The sequence below is a fragment of the Triplophysa dalaica genome, chromosome 12 (genome assembly GCF_015846415.1).
Source record: "Triplophysa dalaica isolate WHDGS20190420 chromosome 12, ASM1584641v1, whole genome shotgun sequence".
NCBI lineage: Eukaryota > Metazoa > Chordata > Actinopteri > Cypriniformes > Nemacheilidae > Triplophysa > Triplophysa dalaica.
In genome coordinates this window covers 15,846,899-15,858,009 of record NC_079553.1, presented here as the reverse complement: position 1 = coordinate 15,858,009, position 11,111 = coordinate 15,846,899, and the positions used below count along the sequence as shown (strand labels likewise).

The following is an 11,111-nucleotide window of genomic DNA, read 5'->3' as shown; positions in this document are numbered from 1 at the left end:
AACATTCACCCCTCCCCACGCATTTTTACATCTCCCCACAGGACGATCCAGAGGAACAGGACGACCCCAGGGAGCAGGTCGATGCTTCGGGGGGGAGTTTGACGAGTCACCCGGTGCACAATCAGCGTCGCCATGGAGACGGAGGAAACGAACGAGGCACACCTGCCGATCGTTAGAGGGAGACACTCACGGCAGCTACAAAAGCAGGAAGAAGCCAGAGGAGGATGAGCCAGATCGCCCCGACCAGAGGAGAAGCTAACATGTCTCATTTGTGTTCCCAGGCTCAGAGGAATAAGACGAATCAGCAAGGACGCACACGCGGACAAGCAAAGCGGCAGACCAGTTCCAGGTCGGCCAAAAAAACTCATAGACTCTCATGCGCTTACACTGGTGTAAGATCCTCCGAGGCTCGACGACGCTCCAAACTTCCTGCTTTTCCTCCGTCTCCCCATCGGGAGAATAATAAAAGTACCCTCTGGGGTCATTGACTATCCATCTTGTGTTTGTGTCGTTGCTCTACCTGTCACAATGATTTTAGATGGTTTAAATACAGTATAAGATAATTTAGCTCATAGGAAAATATGTTTAAAAATAACTACTTGTTTATAGGTTTCCTTTCTCATATACTTCCTTTATTAATACCAAGTGAACACTTCACCAAAACTGTGAAATAAGACCTAATTACTCAATATTCAACAAGAAGTTTAAAAACGTGGTTTATTTTCCACAAACGAGCGCTGGATTTAGAAAGTGCCCGCAGCGCTGTCAAGGTAACATTTGCCAAGTCATTCCTATTGTGAAGTGAGTTCCAAATGCATACATTAGAGACAGTAATGCCATATACCCTTTAAACAGTTAACTTCAAGGTGTCAGCCCTTCGAAGGGAGTAGGGCATAGGGATGCTCTCTTAGGTTTGGAAAAATGCCCACAGCGACTGCCAGTGCCAAATGCTAACAGGACCCTAGCTGCCCTTCACTTTTGCCTGTCCTTTAAATCAGTACACCTTGTTTCCATCCTGTGACGGGATTGGGAGTCACTTATAAACCCCCCCAACTTCTTTTCCTGCCTACCTTGCTACAAGTGCATGCAGCAATCTTAGATTTGCAGTTAGGACCAAGACTAGTATCTTGAATTAAGACTAAACATCCTTGCTTTGAAATAATGATTAATTCACCAAACTCTGGATGATATGACTACTGCTGTGAATGATATGATTTCTGTTTCTTTCAGCCAAAATAAGACCCAAAATCAACATACTAGCACATGCAATTTAAGATAAAGTATCAACTAATAAAGTGAACTGATTCAAGAAACTCAGATTATTCCAGTAGGATTATTTTTGTAATAGGTGTACTGTGAGTTCTTTGAAATAAACATTTGCTTAGTTTCTTATTTTTCTAGTCCCATAATAATTTGCCCAGTGAAACATGGAAGGAGATCGTCAGGTAGAATGTCTGAGTTTTTGTTTTCCATAAAAAGGGTAAATTAGAATTTTTTGTCACGATCCAAAAAGGACAAACATACCAAAAATCATAAAACGTATGACCCAATCACTAATATATATAAGTATATTCCTCTTATATACTTATATACTTATAAGTATATAAGTCATCTGAAGACATTTAAAAGAAGTTGAAACAAATGAAGGGTGTGTACATTATGATAAATATTTGATTTTGGGTGAATATTTTTTTGAGGTGCTTCTATGAGATTTAGAGAGAATGCGCAGTTTATTACTTAATCTTAAGAAATTCCAGAGAAGAGGAATAAAGGATTTGAGAAACAGAAAGACCTTGAGAGGATATTCATTTAATGATGAATAAATAACATCTAAAAATAAATAAATAATCCAAACAAAATACTCTATGGCAATATGAATATGTTTAGTGCTGCATTAATTGAGTTACATCACAAATATAGGGAATCACTGTTTCACAACACAAAGTTGGAATCAGTTCAAGGCCATACTGAATTTAAAATCTTGCAATGTAACCTTGAAATGGTTCCTCTCAGTGCTTTCCTTTCTGTCCTTAAACTTAGACCAGGCACCTGCTTGTCATCAGGTATACACAGGAAAATACAATTCAAAATTTCTAAACTTATGTAAACCAACACATCTTTTGCAGCTGAAAAAGTTTACATTAACTGAACATTTATTACCTAATTATTGTTGAACTAGATAGCACTGAGTCCCATGCACAAAAATCTTTGACCGACCGACAGCTGGCTTAAATGATCTCCTCACATCACTTGACATCATTCTTTGATGGGCATGACAAAGCACACAAGGTTTAAACTTTGGCAAAACACATCACTGTATATGCGAATGTCAGCCGTGTTTATTTTTATATGTGTTCATCAAGGTTGACTATTTCTACCTCTGGTCTTTCACATTGTGGTTCTCATGCACAGCTGATCATGTCCCTTGGCTGACAGTGTGAGGAACAGAGCAGAATAGCCTGTTCCTAACGGCGTTCTGTTATTGCTTTTTTGATGAGTGATGACAGCTCATGTGATGAAGCTTATAAGGCCTTTTTAAAGACCAAAGGGGCAAACAAACCGGAGCAAACGTTTTGTAGAAATCATTAATATATTCCACTGCTGTAAGTGTCCATTTAATAAAGCCTTACTAAAATAAAGTAGTTTGTGTCAGACTTTTTGTATGGGGAAACGCCACATATAGACAGGCTGTTGCTGCAGAATGTCACAAGTCTGCCATATTGGGGAGGCCTGACCTTAATAAAGATTCTTGCACATAAATGAAGAAAGCAGGACCAAGTTCTTGTGGGGAAAATAGTTTATTGAAGGTGGTAGTGTAGCATGTTTCTTCTTTAGCAATGTTCAAGTGCAAACCTTCTACATTCTTTACCATGTCTTAACCTAAGGTACTCTCTGTGTGAGCAGACCTTTGTACCTGGTAAAACATTACCTTCAAAAAATAGGTTAGGTTATACCATTAGTACCTCCAACTGGAGAACTTACAATGGACAGAATAGAAGGGCCATCAGTTATGTGCTTCGGCCATTTGCATCATACCTTAACAGATATGTTAACTAAGGGTAGGGCAGAGGCACAGTGTAACAGATCATACGTTTAGAGTAATTACGTCAGGAAATAGTCAAAGGGTGACCTATAAAAAAGACATACACAAAATCCTTCAAGCGGGATGTTACTGATGTAACGCTTTTAAGTATGACTAAGCTTGCGAAATATATGCTTCAAACCTTCACCCCTCAGAGAGAGAATTCAGCCTTTGCTGTCATATTTTGGAGAAAAGATGTTCGGGAAAGAAAACGAAAATTACAATTTTAACACAAGCTTTGTTATATAAGAAGGAATTGTATTCACGTGAACATCATGTAAGTATCAGAACTGAAAATGCCCTTGTTACTGAGATTTGTTATTGACACCATCCCCAGCGAATGCCAGGTTCTGGAATGCACATTTCTTTAATGACATTGATAGGTTGAACACCACCTCCACAGAAAAAAATCAACAACTACTTCTCTAGCCCCGCCCACTGGTTCTCGCATGACAGAAGAGTGAATAAGGCACAGGTCGACACTGAATTTGTGGAGAGTTTAAAATTAAAAAGCAGTGCTGTGCCTTCAATATTGGATCCGATAGGAATGGCACACCAATCATATGTGAGTAAAACATTTTTGTACTTTTTTTCACTGTTGCTTTGTTAGAGATCGCTTGAAGTGCCCTAAACCCTATTCGCACAAGATTAGTATTACCTGGGGAACTCTAGTCATTTGTATTAATTGCAGAGGTTGTCTGCGATCTTAAGCCAGTGCGAATCGACGTCTCTGTAATTTGGTTGGCTCATACATAATTTTTCAAGGCTTTATACACCGTTTGCGAATAATGGAGGCTGCTTTGAAGTGTTTTGGTATTATTTTGGGTGCTGGGTGATATCCATAAATTACAGGGAGTCTCCTGTTTGTTTATTTATCATGGAATCTCTTGTAACATTTGAGACCTGCGATCGCGGTGATCTAATGCTGACAGGTACGGTCATATATCATTAAACATAATACAAGTATAGGCTATACAAACTATACGCAAAGCCTTGCCATCACATCCAGCAAGCAAGTCAGTAATTTGGATATGGTGGTCTAGTGGGTTAAACCACTGAACTGTTAAATCAAAGGTTGCTGGTTCGATCACAGCAGCCACCACCAGTGTGTCCTTGAGCAAGACAATTTACTCCATGTTGCTCCAGGGGGATTGTCCCTGTAATAAGTGCACTGTAAGTCGCTTTGGATAAAAGCGTCTGCTAAATGACTAAATGTAAATGTAATTTGAGTAAACTAATCCCGTACGAATGCGTCACACGAAAGATGAGATACTGACGTGGGGAGGTCATTTATAAATCACAGGAGGTCTCCAGGTAATACTAATGCCCTACGAAAACTGTGAATGGTGCTAATGCGTAACCTTACGTTACGTCTCAAACCAAATTCACAGAAGGCTCCAACTATGCAAACTGCTATCCAATCAAAGCGGTGGTCGTTTACTTCCTGTCAGGGTTCTGCCTCATCAGTCTTATATTTATTGGTCTTGTGGCAGAGCCAGTGCAGGATCCCTTGTTTCTTGTAGAAAGAGAGGTTTTTGGGCCTCTTTAAACGCCATACTCTCTCTCTTAGTCTATTCTGTGTTTCCCGCTCTTTCGTCTCAATATTTCATGTTAATTAGTTATGCCCCACACCTGTCCCTTTTTGATTATTTTCCCTATTTATTGACCTTGTGTTTCTTGTCCTGTGCTGGTTCATTCAATTCAATTCAAGTTTATTTATATAGCGCTTTTCACAATGTGTATTGTTTCAAAGCAGCTTTACAGGGGCAAACAGGAAAAACAGAAAAGTTAAAACACAGCACAGTGCATGGTATTTATACAACGAGTAAGATCATTCTAATAAATAATATCTAATTTCTAATTAAATAAATAAATGAATGAATGCAGTCTCCCGGTGAGCAGGCCAACACTGCCCTGCTGTGGCCAGGAACCCAAACTCCAATGATTGATTAATGGAGAAAAAAACCTTGGGAGAAACCAGGCTCAACCGGGAGGGCCAGATCCCCTCTGACATGTCATAGCTGCACTCAAACTGGTGACATGTGATTTTAGTTTAGTTTAGTTTAGTTTAGCATTTAATACCAAACATTGTAACTTCAGCATTAATAAGACAAATAGTCCATCTTTTGCTCTTGGTTGGGGATGTAGTGGTCTGAGCTGTGATGGTCCGATGGTCATATTTCTCTTGGCTGGTGGTGGAATTGCCTTAGATGGAGCTGGGATGGTCAGTCAGTCTGCAGCTGTAGCTGGCGTAATCTCAAATTGGGGATGGGCATCTGTCGGTCGTCTGGACATGGTGGAACTTCTTCCTACCTTGGGATGGGCATCCCGAGGCAGAGGCGGAAAGAGAATAAAGAGAATAATTAGCGTAGCTGCTGTCTTTAATCTAGATTTAAATTGGGAGAGTGTGTCTGACCCTCGAATAGTATCAGGAAGGCTATTCCAGAGTTTAGGTGCTACGTATGAGAAAGCTCGTCCCCCTTTGGTGGATTTTGTTATTCTAGGTGTTGTCAAAAGTCCTAAGTTTTGAGATCTTAGAGAGCGTGATGGGTTGTAACGTGATAAAAGCTCGGTAAAGTAAGTAGGTGCTAAACCGTTCAGGGCTTTGTAAGTAATTAAAAGAATTTTAAAATCAATACGATACTTAATGGGTAGCCAGTGAAGCGATGATAAAACTGGGGTTATGTGATCGTACTTTCTTGACCAAGTAAGAACTCTGGCAGCTGCATTCTGAACTAACTGTAGTTTGTTTATCGATGATACAGGACAACCACTAAGTAGAGCATTACAATAGTCCAGCCCCGAGGTCACAAATGAATGAATAAGCTTTTCTGCGTCTGCAACACACAAACTATTTCGTAATTTGGCAACATTTCTAAGGTGGAAGAAGGACACTCATTGTCACTCATTGTTTGTGTCATTGTGCTGAGTCCATGTTGATTGTATTTAGTCTTATTCCTGTCATGTTGTTATAGTCCCCTGTTTAGTTAATGTTACCCCCTCGTGGGTTTTTTGGCTTTGTCTTTATTATTTATTAAAATCTGTTAACACTTTACCCGCTGTCTGCACCTGGGTCCACTGTCCATGTCCTCACCACTCCACGTTCCTGACACTTTCAAGTGTCTTCAATGCCCATTATAACCGAGCGTTTGCAGAGCTGGCCTCAAAACCTGGGTAGAAAAAAGCCTATTACTTATTGATTTTGATGTTTTTGGATGTAATAACCACCCGAACGTCGTAAGTATACCTCATATAACAGTATAAACAACTAGCAAGCACAGTTCATCATACCTTTAAAGGGGACATTTGATTAAAAACAGACTTTTCCCATGTCTATATGCTAAAATCTGTCTCTTGTGCATCTGTCAAGTCAGAAAACGTGAAAAAAGACAAATCATTAACTTGTTTTATGTGAGCCTATCTCTGCAAGCCTTTGAGATAACGAGCGCTTCAGAAATCGCGCTCTTACTGACGTAAGTAGCCGTTCTTATTATAATATTTCCGCCCCTTGTTCTGAATGTGTCCACCCATCGCGCCGCCGCCATTGTTGTTTTCACATGTTTGAAGTTCCAACACCATGGCAAAAGTAGCAAAGCTTACGAACTGTTGTGTTGTTGGCTACACAGAGCGATGTTCCCAGACTCATGGGAGACAAAGAGCAATGGATTTATTTAGTTTTCAAAAGAAATCATCCACACTGAACGAAGCAAAGCTACAAATAAAGACATTGTAAGTACAGGTGTTTTTTAAGTAAGACCCCAGGGACCTGCGGCAACTTAAAGTAGATAAAATGTCACTGTGACACATTTGTCCGTTCACAATTAGAAAGCAATGTCTGTGGCTTGTAAACATGCAACGGGATTGTCCTGTGTAATGTTAATTTGGCGATGAGTTTGTCTTGAGTATTTTCACCTCAGAAAACTGTGTGTATGGTTTGAAAACACGCAACGTGGTTCTCTCGCCCTAATGCGGTCGTGACCGGACGGGCTTCGCGAATGGCCCCGGGGGAAACCGGTGTGCTTATCGGAAACAATGTGTTTGGTGTTCAAAGACGAGACCTTGTTTCTCGTTCATTTTATGTGACCATACTTTAATGTTTTGTCGCTGGAAGCAAGGGCGTAGATGTGGTTTGAACATTGGGGGGTTGAACGTCCCAGATAGCACACGAACATCACGGAGACGTCTATTTGAAATTCTATTTTGACGTCTATCTTGACACGATTTTTCTACAACACTTCAAATGCTATTAGATTGTTAATGGTTATCTAAAATCTATAATTTACCTTATTCGTAAATGTATTTATTTTTTATTTAGCCTTGTTGTGCAAGCACTGTTGAGCTTGTGCAGAGGCAGCAGATTTTGCCAGAGGGGAACTGGAATCCCCTGGTTGGGCCTGGGTTCTCCTGAGGTTTTTTTTCTCTATTGGAGGTTTGAGTTCCTCGCCACCGTTTGCATATTGTTTTGCACTATTTGCCTGGCCGGGGTGGCTGCTTTAGAATTTAGAAGTTAGACATAATTAATATGGGTTAAAGTAACCCAGCACACTGGGTTACACATGATAACCCAGCATGCTGGGTTATTGAAAAAAACCAAAATGTAGTCATTTTAACTATTCATGAGTTTAATTCTGGGTTATTCTTGCTGGGTTATTCTTAATTTATTCTGTACTTCATTGTCAATCAAGACAATTGACATCTGTTTTTAAAAAAAATATTTTTATTTGACTGTAAAAATAATTGTTAATAAAAATGTCAACTTTTACACCCAGTAACAGCAATATTTTTAGATTTGCATAATTAAAAGAAAACAGTTTAATTATAATAAATAAAAATGTTTAATATCAAACATTAACAAGCATTATAAATAACATTATAAATGACTAGTAAACATACTCCACAATATGTAGCAACAAATGTCAATTAATAAAACTAACTAAAGACATATAAATTATGTATAATACATTATGAATTACACTTAATAGACTAAGAAACCACACGTGCAGCAAATCAACTCATTAAATTCAGACTACCACGCTCGTCTTTCTTTAATATGTGCACAAACCTTGAAATGTTTGGTTTAAAACAGAGGGAGCAACATAATTGACTGGCCGCTTAATATCCAGAGTGAACATCGAGAGAGGCGTTCCTGAACCGTAAATGCCTGCCCGCGCTCGCGGGGCACTCGCCGGTTTGACTCCAAATTTTGTTAAATTCTCAATAAAGTTCATAACTTAGCTTACATGTGATGGGGTACACTAAAATTTTCTTAATTCGCATTTTCGCGCATCTTCACAGGACTATGCGATGTCAATTTATCTGTAATGGTGATCTGAGTTAACAGTTGCTGGTCGTCTAAATTACATCACTAATGTTAGTTAAGACACCGTTGCCTTGCAAAACGTTAAAAAATATGCTTATTTCAATAAATATTCAATTATAACGTAAAAAAACTTAGCTTTAAATTGCTCCAGCCAGTGACTTTGCCCCTTTGTTCTTTATAAAAATGAAAGTTGGGAAGTACACTCAACGTCTTCAGGGCGGTAAGCGCTCGAGACTCTTCAAATAACCCAGCGGTGAGCAGAAACAACCCAGCACATTAACCCAGCGGTTTTAACCCAACACCTTGAAAACTAAAACTACCCCAAAAGTGTTTAACATGTGGAAAAATAACCCAACAAAACAACCCAACGGACTCAACCCAGCGGTATGGGTTAAAAAAAATAACCCAGCCATTTTTAGAGTGTGTGCGTGTGTGTCAATGTGTGTAAGTATGTATGCATATTGTGTGTGTGGAGCATTTGTATGTCTGTCTTTTGTTGTTTTCACCTTTTTCTTGTTTTTACAGGTATATGCCTTTAGTTGTTTTTCTTGTATTCAATGTGTCTCATGTACAGCTGCTTTGTAACAATGCAAATCGTAAAAAGCGCTATATAAACAAAGTTGAGTTGAGTTGGGATGTGTGTGTTTACATCTGGAAGACGTATTTTTTAGAGTGTTTGCTCATTTGCAATACGTCTATAGGACGTTTCCTGTTAGATGTCTTTAAGATGTAATAATTTAGAATGTATGTTAAACTGACATAAATTCTAACATAGAGAAGATTATAAAAAGAAAGAAATTAAGTATTGAAAGCGCCAGTAGGCGGCAGCGATTCACTGTTTTAATGAGTGAGCCACTTAAATTATTCATTCATCCAATTCGTTCAAAAGTCAGATTACTTTAGGAATAAAACAAACATCATTGTGAATGCTTTTGTCATTGATAATTACAGACACTATTGAAAAATTAACTAGCGAAACAGATGGCTGCTTTGGTAACTTGTTATAATGATAGTTATAGCTAAATACATTTCAATGGATTAGCTAGCTAACACATATGGTGTGTACTTAGCTATTATTACACAATATTCTCATACCTCATTCTCAGTACATGCTTTATTATTATTTTTTTGCATCCCTCTCTGACCAGCAGTTAAATATAGTCCGCTGTGCAGCGCTTCTCTTCATTTTTGGCGTACGTTAAGTTACCCGTGTGCTCTCCCATTCAAACACCACTCGCGTTGTTTTGGTGAAAGTGCGACTCATTGGTTGGGCGTTACCAATCGGTTCAATGGAGGGGGAGTATTTTTTGTCTAATTTATTATGACAAACTCATATTTGATTAGGAACAAAATTATTGTCACAAAATAAAGTAATTCTACATATTTTTCATTTGATCTACTGTGATTTTCATGTTGAAATATTGGAGGGGTTGTAACTGATGGATTTGAATATTGGGGGGTTACCTCCCCCCCATCCCCCCATAAACTACGCCCCTGGCTGGAAGCACAGGCTCACTGCACAGTTTCTTCTGAAATAGGGGCGGAGACTAGCAGCTCTCTTGCATTTAATGAGACACACACCAAAACAGCGCGTTTCTCCTCAAATGCAAAAGTGGGCATGTAGCGCATGGTATATTAAAAGATCTGTGGTGTTTTTTTAGCTAAAACTTCACAAACACACTCTGGGGACACCAGAGACTTATTTAACATCTAGTGAAACCATTCAAACAACCTCTCCTTTAATATAGAAAGTCTCTGACCTCAACCCCAAATTTAGTGACTGAGTGACACCTGGTGATTGCAAAACAAACAGGTACACCTTTTAGACATTTCACTCTCACTGTGCTGGACCCAACCTGACTGAAACAGTCAGAAACTGCTGAACTGTGATAGCATGTCTTTCATTACTGTTTCACTTAAATCACAATATGTCTAATTAACGCTAGTCATGTTGGCTTGCATTTATCCTTGTTTGAAAGTAGCTTTGGGGTAACAGTGTCTGCCAAATGATTTAAAGTATATGATTGGAAATAAATGATAATAACAAATATAAGCTTTCATATCAGCTTCTCTGACCCTCTGCAGTAACAATAGAACACAATGAGGTCTAGACAGAATTAGCCAGTTAACATCACGTGAGCCTTAAGAGTAAAATCATTCAGCCTCACCTAAAGCAGTCAGATACACCGCCTTCAGCAGACTGCCCTTATCTGGTTACAGCTCAAATAAAATGACACCCCCTTCGACTCGTGTTGTTGTTAGGTGTTAAAGCGCTTGAGTTGACACAACCTCCCCACAGGCAGTCGAAAGACGTGTATGTCTGTCATCAAAACAACTGCCTCTGTCTGTCATGTCTGCACACGCTTTGATCGCTACATACTTGAACTCAATGGTATGTAGCCTCTAAAGTCACGGCTCACTAATTCAAAAGCATTTTGAGGTACAATAAAGCCAGGAACATTAACATTTACAAATATTTATGTGAAATATACTCTGCATGCTGTGGATAAATGCAGGTTACGCTGAGCATAAAGCAATGCGCAAAACAAAGTACCAAAATTGTTTATCAAACAATGTTTATCTAATTAAAAGCAAACTGTAATATTAAATAATACAGCAAATGCCCAATTTTTTACTAGACATTGACTTAATAGTGCATTTTAATATCTCACCACACAACATGCACGGTCAACACAAACCATGCATGAT

The 11,111-nt window shown here is 38.9% G+C and overlaps 1 long non-coding RNA gene across 1 annotated transcript; it reads right to left on the bottom strand.

Moving 5' to 3' along the window:
* Positions 1-2,845: 2,845 nt before the first annotated feature.
* LOC130433188 (uncharacterized) lies at positions 2,846-9,854 on the bottom strand. The gene is made up of 3 exons (XR_008908550.1): positions 9,498-9,854; positions 6,139-6,252; positions 2,846-5,395 (listed from the first exon to the last, which is right to left on the bottom strand). It is a non-coding gene; the product is annotated as an uncharacterized LOC130433188 (long non-coding RNA).
* Between the last annotated feature and the right edge of the window lie 1,257 nt (positions 9,855-11,111).